Genomic DNA, 11,394 nt, shown 5'->3' on the forward strand with positions numbered 1-11,394 from the left:
CTCTCAGCCACGGTGGGCACTTGAAGCAATGGTAAACTACAGAGCAGCAAAAAGTCACAGAAGGTTCATTTGAATGTCTTGCAGTTCCATCAGCTACAACACTAAATCAAAAGAAATGGATTCTCTCTGTATTCAGTGGGATTTGCCTATCGTTTATCCTTTGTCTGTAAACCATAATCCACTACCAATTGGCCCACGTTAATATTTTGTCTCCTATTGAGTATTTTTTTTCCTTTTTTAAAAAGAATTTCTGCATTTTTCCCATACTCTTAATCCAGCATCCACCAGCTTTCCATGAACTCTTAAAAAGGAGTCTCTACTCACAAGAAAATGATGCAGAAGGGGGAAAAATAGATGAGATTGATTAGGCCAATGAGTTCCACAGACTTTTCCCTGCCTGGGCAGAGAAAGATGGTAGAATTTCAGGGACTCAACTTTGGGTCACCAAACATGGATACAGAGACCTGGAATAGCCGCAGGTAAAAAAAATGTGAGAAATGTGTATTGGAGAAGACACTGCATGTTGGCCTGTGGATTTCTCTAAGTATCACTGTCAGAAAAACACGCCGTAGGAATCAGCTACAAATCTCCGGTCCAAGACTGGAAAACCAGGCGCTTAATCATCAGCAAAAACAAGCTTCCTGCCCAGCTAGGAAATCACACGCCCTCCTGTGCAACTTGTTCTTTGCATCTTTCTGCCAGCCCTGCTAATTACCAGCTGAGAGCAGACCATGCCAGTGGAGGATGTACAGCAATTACCAGAGGTTGGGCTCCTCTGAGCTTCCCATTACCAAGAACTCTGCCTTTCTTCCTTTATTTCATCCTACCTAACTACCCTGTTCTAATTTATGGCTTTGCAGTAGCAACACTGTAGTTAAAACAGAAATGGCACTTCCACTCTAAACCTCTATTTTATTCCTTTCATTTGAGTTCATTACTTCAGTTACCATAAAAAAGTGCTTTCTGGCAATCTCTGTCCTCCGCCTCCTCCTCAGCAAAAAATATTTGTCATTCCCCAAGGACACTGAATGGTTGATGCTGTGCTCTCTCCTTCATAGCCTGCAGATTTGTCTTCAGTGACAGCTTCTGGAGGTAAAACACCACAAGGATAGTGCTGCACTGTCTGCCTAGGAGAGACTCTGAGTTTTTAAAGAATGTAAAAGAATGTGCATTTGCCCTATATACATGGAAGAAGGAAAGAGGAAAGGCTTTGACCTCTGCCCTGACAGCTCTTTACTCCTCTGCTTCTATTTTGAGGTTTCTTTGATCCCCAGAGGACCTGTCTGCAAATTTTACAAGAGATATGCACCAAAAGTCAGCATGTATGACAGTTCCATGAGAAGTCCCCCCAACAAGCTTGGACTGCACTGGCTGTGCAGGCTCCTCAGAGGGCACAGGGCACCCTCAGTCCAGCACCATCCCACCCAAAGGAAAGCAAAGCAGGGCTAAGACCTGCCAGTTCCTCAGCTCCATCCATCGGTTTGATTAAAGAGCACTGAAGGACAGAGGCAAGGCAGAGCAAGCTTTACTTCTATAAAACCACATGGTCTGTCAAGAGGCTTGTGGGAGCAATAAAGCAAGGGCTGTTGAAACTTCACAAAGGATAATTGTCCCACCTCGAGTTATGGTGATGGGAATTTGTCAATTTTAGTAACAGGTCTTAGTTTTCATAAGGATTTAATCCTATTTCATGGTTTCCTCAGTATCATTTTAGATTCTAAGCCCACACTGTCTTATTAACCTGAGATGTCCAAAAGGGAACAGAAGCTTACTTTGAGCTAACAATCCAGAAAATTATTCTGCACATTTGCATGCATGCAGACGTACATGAAATACTGCAAAATATCCTGCCCAGTGGAGAGAATATCGTTGCACTAACACCTTCAAATTAACAACAACAACAAAAAATAGGTGGAAAATGCCAGCTCTTCAAACATTTTCCAAAATCTTTGGGTGTTTTTTGGATGGTATGAAGCAAGAATGGGTGTAAATCTTGGGGTCAAACCCTACTGGCGAATACAAGGCATTCAGCCAGTGGCAATCCCACAAACTAGTAGGTAAAACAGCTCTGCTCTCCCTCTTCCAGCCTGCATTTCACATTCAGCCTATAGGACTAAAAAAATTTCTGCTTCTCAGTGTTAGCTGATTATCTCCATCACAGATTTTGAATTATCCTCTGATGCATCTGCTAATGGCCATTCTGTGGGATAGAATGCAAAATTATATGGGCTATTGGGAAAATGAAGCAATTGTAAAGAAATAGAAATATCATGAAAGCTTTTTGGTAGGGCTTAGCTCACACATGCTGTTTCATCAGAGTGTGAGGGGAAAAACAACAACATGTTCTACCAATTATTTCTGCCCACTCCTCCTCTTATTTTCATTTATGACAATTTAGAATCTTGTTGTTATACAACTGGCTTAAGCTGATATAAATGGGTCAGATAAGAGGATTTTAAAATTTGCTGACTACTGCATCAGTTCAGTGAATGCTGTGCATAAAATAGTTATACCATATAAAAATCAATAAAACCTACAGCATAATTGAGGTGGCCATTAATTACTTAAATTATAGATTATGTTTAGCAGCTCTTAACAGGTGTCTTTCGGCCACCTTTTTCTTGTTATTCTGGGGATTTTGAAGGGTGAAAGTAAACATGAATGCAATTATGTAAATTGCAGAGTTTGCAATCAGAGCTTCCCAGCCAACCCTTTGTCCATCCCATATGATGGAGCCTCTGGCATCTCAAATTAAAAGGGACACTGCTTTTCTTCAGCTTGAGCAGTTTGTACAAAGCAGCTTTAATCAACTTGGTGTCTTTTGGATGTAAGAATGGAAGTGGGACATTGATCTTCCTATCCTCTTCAGTAGAGGGATATTTCCTCTTTCCACAGGGACTTGATTAAAACACATTTCAATTACAGAAAGTTCTGTGAAGTTGAAGAACTATTTCAGAGCAAATTCTTAGGATCTTTTGTAAAAATAGCCTCCTCTTTCAAATACATTAAAAAAAAAACAAAAAAACCACCAACCAACCAACAACAACAAAAACCCTATTTCCACTACACCCCAAGGAAAGTTTCTGAGATGTGTAGTTTGGGTAAGACACAAGAGAATCAGCAGCTCTCTCGCTGCTGCCTGTTCTGATGCTAGCTGTGACATTGCAGTGACAGCAACATTCTGGCAGCCCAGAATCTTCTGAAGTTCAAAGGTGTCTGGGTTTTGTTCTAAAATGGGTTGTAACAACTGGAAGAAAGAGGCAGTCTCAGAAACTCTTCAAAAATTGCAGAAAAACATCCATCAAGGGGGAAAAAACCAAACCACATTTATGTCCCTTAGTGAAACTACCACAAAATGTCCTCAGTTCTAATAACAATCTATTACTTTGCTACTATAGGGGCTCAGTCACAGATTAGTTTATTGCTGATAGAAGCAGAACACAAGGCAGCAGCAGAAACAGAATAGAGAAAGAAAAAAAATCTGATTGGATTTACTGCTAGTGGTATCTTTGCCAGGTAAGAATCAGTATAAACCAGTCTAATTTACTGAATACAATTGGCCTGCAATGAATGATCTTCCCATGGAAAACTTCAGATCCAGGAAAATATGAAGGTTCTCACACCCCCTAAGTGTCTGAACTGGATCTTCACTAAAAACAAAATACTAATTTTACCTCTGCTGCAAGATACTGAGAAGGCATCAGAGGTAAAGAAATAATGTGGAAAATGAAGAAAGGAAAAGATAGGAAGAATTCTATCTGTATCCTGAATTAGCAAAGACCTAATAAATACCTATGAAAAGAACTCAATAGTCAACCTGAAACCTGCAACAGCTGAAGATTCAAAGGTCCTTGACAGAAAAGGGAAACCCACTGTGGGCAAACCTTAGGCTGCAAAGGCAGAGGCACCAGGCACTTAACGTGTTTAACAAACCCTCCTGCAGCAGAGATGGCACTGAAGCTACCGGCAGGAAACTTGTGCATCATGTCTGTCCTGGAGCTCTGCTGCCCAAGGTTTTTATTAACTCTTTTCTTAACAGAGGTTTGAACACTCTCCTGGGGTACACCACATTTATGGACAAGTTTCTCTTGCTTCAGATTTGACTTGACCTGTTCATATTTACAAACTCCTTTTATTCCCATCTCTGCACTACAGCCCACTGCTGCTGAATTACCACGGTAACAAGATTCTTTAATATTCACAATTTTGTTCTACCGGTTGTAACAGTCTGCTTTTCATTCCTGCTGCCTGTCTCCTGGCCTTCTTACTAACACTCCTATTTCCATCCTCTCTCCTGTACCAAATATTTTTTTAAATAAATACCAAACTGGAAAAAAATGCAAGAAAAATTGTATCATGCACCCAACAGAAGTCCCTGATGATTTGTAGTGTTAATACACAGATCCCAGAGGTTTAGCTAAGAGTATTTTTTCATAAGGGATTCTCTATCCAGCTTCAAAAGCAGAGGTAGCAATGCCCATACTTGACTGCTGAAGAAACCAGACCTCAGTGCTGTGATAACGTTGTTGTCCTCCAATCTCCTGAAGAACGAGTCTCACGGGTAACTGCAGCCCAACAGAATCCCTCCCTGCCCAGTCAAAGATCTGCTGAAACAGCACCAGGCAAGGAGAACTGGCTCCAGAGCAAGCCATCACCAAAACCTCTGTGAAACTTCCAGGGGGATCTGCTGACTGAGACTCCTACCACTTGGTTGAGTTTTACTTCAGTTTGAAAGGATCTTTCCAGACAGGAAAGAAGAAAGCAAACACACCCAAACCCACTAGAAAACTCATGCTTTGGCTTTAGTGAGCAATTGTGTTCAAGGTGACTTAGACATGCAGGACAACATAGTCTAGCTTGTCACCCTACAGCCCAGAGTATTCCCTCCCTGCCTTCGGGTGGGAGCAAAGGAAGGAAGGGAATTTTTGCTCCAAGAAGCCTCAGATAGTTGTAAGGAAACAATCCTGCAGGTTTGGAGGAAACTCCCAGCTTAGTTCTGGTTTTGTTAATGTAATTGCAACAAAGTCTGGGAGATCCCCAACAAGCATTGCTATTGGAGCTCACAAATGAGCTTCCCATGAAGGAAGGGGGGGTGGAAAAAAGAAAAAAAAAAAAGGACTTCCTTCTCTGAAACCAAACACCCTTTTCTGATCCTTTGATCAAAGGCCTCACACTTTTCATTTGAAATGTCTGGTGAAACAACACCAAAAATGAAGAAAATAATAGAAAAAAAGCTATCTACAGCTTTTCACTGAATATAAAGTTAAAAATGAATCATTCTAGCCCTTTCCCTTCCTTGCCAGTACCATTTATAATGCTAATGTGTCCCTATTTCCTGACTGAGTTCTTTAAAGGGGGAAAAAACAAGGAATGTACACATCCAAGTAATAGGATGTCTTTGTCAGTTCATTTAAAATCTGCATTTCTATTAAACAGCCAGGCCTTTTCCTCCATGCCGCTGAAATGCCTGATTTTACTCAAACTGCTACTGTCTGCACTCACTAACAAATAAGTGATAATTCTCTTCCCTTTCAAGAGCTGTGCCTAGTGGCTCACAAGGGACTAGGTTACGTGGCAAAAGCAGCAGTAGTGTGACAATATTATAATGCAGCCAGGTCGCTATTCAAAACGCAGCAGATAATTCCCCCATCATTTCCATGTTCCTATGGAAGCATGCTATAATCTGTCTCCTCCTACATAAAGCTGTAAAACAAGAAAAGATTACTGTAATCCTTTTTGTCCCACGTCACACAAACAATGAAATCTTCTAGCTGTGCCAGAAGCAAATTTCTATCTGTAAACATCAGATCAAAATAAGGAGCAAGTTGCTTCAGCCTTCATTGTATTGGTAAACAGTTATGTAAGCAATTTTTATATATTTAAGCACATTGGTGGAAGATTGAAGTTCTAGGCTGCAATTCAACCTTAGGTTTCTTGCATTTATAACCAACACAGAAGCACACTCCCTTCAGGTGAAATTTAGGAATTAAGTCTGGTACACCAGTGCCTAGAACACTTGAGCATCCATGCAGTTCTCAACTTCAGAGGTGTCTGAGCATTTGAATTCTTTCAGAGCCCCTTGTGAACATATTTAAATGACCTGAATGTACAAAAGCAAGCAGTAAATCACATAAATGGGGGAACAGGAGACTGCCCAACACCCCATCAGCACCACAGGTGGAAAATATTCTGACTGGAACTAGAGACAAGATATGGGTCAGCAGGCAGCACAGGCCCTCAGATGAACTCCAGAGTCAGCTGTGGCCTCAGAGGAGGCTGAACCTTTGGGCCTTGGACATTTTTTCATCTATTAAATGGAGCCTGCACATCTCAGAAGCATTCTTGTGAATTAAACCCAAGGCTGCAGGCGTGGTTCAAATGTCAGGCTGCAACAAGGGGAGGTGGTTACATGGCACAGTGAGTAAGATGCCCTCTCTTGGGATCTCAGAACCCACAGCAGAGTAATAGATGCTGGTTTTTCAGGGCAGTGGTAAGATTGGAGTTCAAGATACGGAAAGCTTGAGAAACTAACTCAGGCTTTGCAAAACAAAGTGGTGACTCTATAAACAGGTAACAGCATTGCAGAAACTTTGGGTATTCTGCCCAGGTACCTTCACCCTGCAGCATAGCACTGGCAATATTAACCTCATTGAACCAAAGTACAAACTAGCCTAGAAAAATCAAAGTGTTTTCCCTTTCTTGCTTGACACTTATCCATTATTTGTCTTGTATTATTAAAAATATCAGCCAGTGCAAATAGCTATGGCAGTCCCAAGGAAGTGGGGAATTGGGATAGAGAGGCTGTGAGAACACAAGATTAGCAGTTGTGTTGGGTCTGAGGAAGTACCTGTGGCTTGGAAACACTCATGTGGGACAGTTTGCAAACTCCTCATGTTGTACTGAGGATTATTAGAAGGTGCAAATCTGCAGAGAGCCTTCATCTTTCTCTAGTCTTCCACTTTATTGTGACTCATCTTGAAATATAAACAATACATGTCATTAGGACTTTCTCTGCTAAGGAACACGACCAAGGTTCAACAGAAGTTTTGCATTCCAAGTGCACTTTTCACATCAGACTGAATTGGAGGCAGACAGTCAAGGAAAGAGACAAATCAGCTGAATGGAGAACACCTTCTAAAGCACAGCAGAGAAAGAAATAGTGTCCCAAATGAAAAGCCAAGGCCTAGACATAATAAATATAGGGGCAATAAATTTGCACATAAGCTCCATTTCCCAATCCAATCCCTGCAGCCTCACTTTATTCCTTAATAGAGGTGAGAATTGTCCATATAACACTCCACTTCCACAATGGGCGCAATGTTGGACTCAAAAAAACCCCCAAAAAATCACTTGTAACTGTAACAAGGGATAACAACTGTCTTACAACAACCACTGGAAGAATAGAGAATGATCTGTATGCAAAGGACATGTCAGGTTAAAGATTTTCACAATATATAGAATTGTGAAGGGGTATGAAAGCAGAGAACATCTGGATTTCAGCAAGTAGTGCTAACTCCAGTAAATAACGTGGCATGCGGAATTCAATTCCTATTAGCAAAAGAGGGACAGAAGAGGGGACCACACTGAACTGGGACTACTACAGGAAAGAATTTCTAGACAATGGACCATTTCCAGCAAGTATGAGAGTTTTAAATGCCATCTGCTGTCAGTAACATGCAGAATAAACTGGCAGTCAATCCTGACCCAGTAAAATAGCAGGTGTTTTGCTACTTGCTTCCACAAGGTAAAGATTTCATACACGGAAGGATGACGTCTAATTGGGCTAAACTAAAAGCTCTAGATGTTTTCAGAACAGAATTGGAACATTAATATGCAGCCAGCAAAAGTACATCTCAGACAGTGCAAACTCAAGCTCAGGTCCAACCATTAAAGCAGCTTTACCTCAAGGATTACAACAAAACTTTTTTATACAGCTTCTTCCTTAGGTGTGGCCATATTTCATATAAAGACAAGATGTGAATTTGCACCAGCTTTCTCCTTCCTCACCCAGACCAATACCATAGATCCCAAAGGGAGATCCAGCAGTCCAGGGATCACATGGAAGTCATGAGGTATTCAGCTGGGTCCCCATGCTGCAGTGTGCACTGCCAAATCAATTACATGCAACAAAATTACATGACTCCATCAGAAAAAGACTTCATAAATCTGGTCCAATAGCACTTACTCTCACTAGAAGGTACTGGGGTCCAGTTTTTGTAGACACTTCTAGATTGTGATTTCCAGGTGTTTTTGAAAGATGAGGTTTTAGTTTCTTTAAGTAATCCTTGCTTATATTTATAATGAATTTGCCTGCTCTTCACTTTCCCAGGAAAAGGTTAGGGAGTGCAAACAGCAGATCCAAGTGCTTGTGGGTCAGAGTTCTCCAGCTGACAGGTTCAATACACACACCTATTATCAGTGAACTAAAACAGGGCATAGAGAACAACACTGAGCCCATCTTCTGTCCTAGAGCTTTGATCACTGGCACAGAAGATTGTCTATTTCTTGCTGGTTTGTTTTCAGGAATTTACACTTTATTAATTTTTTTCAAAAGTTTACCTTCAAATACTTCAAACTGAAAAGCTCTCCTTTATGCAATTCATCATCCTTACTCCCAGCTCGAGGGCAAGCTTCTTTAAACAGACTGCTGCTGACTGGGTTTGAGACAACTGATTTAAAAAAAAGGATCATTCATTATTCACATACACTTTTCAGATGGCAAGGTTTCTGATCCTTTCCTCTGGCTCTGTACAGTCATTTATTCGTGGGCTGAAATAAGTGCTGCAGAGGATGCAACACAAGGACCTGGGCTCTCTTGCTCTAGGAAAAGGGAACAGAATTGATTGTGTTGAAGAAGAGATGCTTCTTACATACTTACCAGAATATAGTTCTGTCTTAAACTAGCTAATACTACTCTTTAGTACAATTACAGCAACAAGAAGTGTGGCAATTCTGGAAGTGAAGTTCTGTTTGCTCTCTAAGATGACGTAGGTGTCCCAAAATATTGAACAGCTTTGACAAACTGTGCTCTTTGGGCTGCAGCTTTTGAAGGAGAAAAGAAAAATAAAGCTGCTTTCAGGTAAAAGAATCCTGTCCATCTCTTATCAAAGCATTATTATTTTCCCTCCTAGCAGATCTGTGTAGTGTGTTTTACAGCGTTAGTCCATACCATTCAAACAAATCCTAGGTAAGTAAATGGTATTTCCACCTTTATTTTTATGATCCAAAGAAGATTAATGAGCCCACCTGCCTTCTTGTTCCCCTGCTCTCTTAGTTTCTCAGCCTTTCTCTCAGCGTAAGATGCTTGTGTAAAAAGAAGAATTTTTATTTTTCCTTGGTGTAAAGTTTTCAGCATCTCCACCTATCACATTTAATTTGAGTTTTCTAATGAGCATTCCTTGTTAAGACAGAGCACTGAAATTAATAACCTGCCATGACATAACATCACCACATCATTTATTACTTCCTATATCATTTCTGAGGCATTGCTGCTACTGCTGAGCTGAAGGAACATGAATACAGAGTTTCACCTGTGATCTAAGAGCCACAGAAGTTGATAGTCTCTAGTCCCACACACACTTTGAGAGTTGCTTTTCTCACTGCTCAAAGCTCATTGTTTCCCCTGTGCAATGCACCAGCAGCCTCCTCCTCGTGAACAGACCAGGGAAAAGGAGTGTTTGAAACCTCTGCCAGGAAGAAAAGGCATTCAGGTTGAGGATAAGTCATCTGTAAGGAAGAAGGTCACATCTGTCCTGTGAGCAGGAGCACCAGCTTCACATGTTCCTCAAAACACAAGCTGAGAAACTGGGGGCTCTAAATGCCATCACACCATCTCCTCCACTCCATGCTTTACATCAATAAATGTAGTTCTTTAAAGCACTATGCCCTACACAGCCAATTTACAGTGCAGCTAGAGCAGAGCAGACATCCAGGTGATGACAAGTCTAAGTTCTCAGGAAGTGACGTCTGGTAAAGCAAAACTATCAGCAGTTGAGCTACTGAAGAGCTACAGCTCTTTCCCCACCCCAGAACAGCTCAGTTTTAGTGATTTTGAGAACTACACTGGCTATTTCATTATCATATCATGTACTATAATGAAAAGAGTGAACTGAACACACAAACACACTCACTGGCAAACTGCATTTCTGTACAAGTTCCTCATGGAAATCAAGCCCTTTAGGAAAAAATTGAAACAGATAAGTCAGGATCCCAACAGAATCCAGCTCCATCCATCTCTGTTAATGCAATGGAAAAAGGGCTCCTTTCCTACGGTGGAGCAGGATGTGACAGGTTAGGAAGGATGAAATGGAAGGCTCTTTGAACCCCTCTGTTTGTTCTCATGCTCTCCTTTCACATCAGAGCAGGGTGTGTGAGCACCATGCCCGCTGCAAGGCTGTCTTGTTGGCAGCAGGCGATTGGAAATGGCAGTTGCCTCTGTCACCTCTCCTCCAGCCTCCGCAGGGCTGCTGTGGTGGCAGCCACAGGCTGGAGCCAAATGTGATCTCAATGGGCCCAGGAATTCACCCCCAACACCATCTCCCTCTCCAGCTGGACAATTACCACCCTTGTCAGTGTTTTAATTGCCTCCAGCAGCTCACAGCAGGATTTCTCCCCTCCCCAGCCATTCCTGCCAAGCCACAAGCAGAACTTGAGATCCTCAGATAGACACAGAAGTTACCCCAACAATGCAAGCATGAGATCGATTACTTAAAGCTACAATTAAGCTAATTAACTGGAGAAATTGTGTGTTTGCTGCAAGCAGGAGTGCTTCTCCAAAGTTTTCTGAGGGGAAGATTTTTCCCTAGGATAGTGAAGAGACAGTGAGATGCTGTGACCACCTTACCTGATTTTGGGTGACTCCTTGGTCAAAAGGACTCACAGTAACATCTTTCAAGTACTCAGAAAACTCAGCATGAGAGACAGGAGGGTGAAAATCTGGTCTGCAAGAGAACTAGGGGGAGAAATGAAGGACTTCTTACATACTGCAGTGCAGGGAGCTGACAGAGCAACACACTTACATGACTCTCTTGCAGAATATGCTGTATTTAGTTGTAACATTAACAGCAATTATGTCTTTATTTTATGTATACTCGTGAAGCACAAAGTACTCAGTATGAAAAGGCACATATCAGAGGAGCACAGCTGAGGCAATGCAGAAAACAGCAGTAAGGCAACAGAAGTTCTGTTTCAACTCCCTTGCTTCATCTAATATAGAAGAAAAACCCTCAAGTTTAAACATTTTGAAGACAAATTGTAGGTGGGAAGGCAAGGAGGGATTATTTCTATTCATTTTTGACTAATCAAAACACTTTCACAGGAGACTTGGAAAGCCTTATTTTGATTTTTACTTCTCCAGTCTGTATCAATATATCTAAAGACAAAACATTCAAATCA

The 11,394-nt window shown here is 41.4% G+C and overlaps 1 long non-coding RNA gene across 1 annotated transcript; it reads right to left on the reverse strand.

Annotated features, from left to right (window-relative positions):
- Positions 1–7,855: 7,855 nt before the first annotated feature.
- On the reverse strand, positions 7,856–10,947 carry LOC146435540 (uncharacterized). The gene is made up of 6 exons (XR_014852994.1): positions 10,844–10,947; positions 10,131–10,174; positions 9,464–9,686; positions 8,560–9,029; positions 8,186–8,423; positions 7,856–8,105 (listed from the first exon to the last, which is right to left on the reverse strand). It is a non-coding gene; the product is annotated as an uncharacterized LOC146435540 (long non-coding RNA).
- Between the last annotated feature and the right edge of the window lie 447 nt (positions 10,948–11,394).

Source organism: Lichenostomus cassidix, chromosome 6, assembly GCF_008360975.1.
Source record: "Lichenostomus cassidix isolate B80296 chromosome 6, HeHo_3.0, whole genome shotgun sequence".
Taxonomy (NCBI): domain Eukaryota; kingdom Metazoa; phylum Chordata; class Aves; order Passeriformes; family Meliphagidae; genus Lichenostomus; species Lichenostomus cassidix.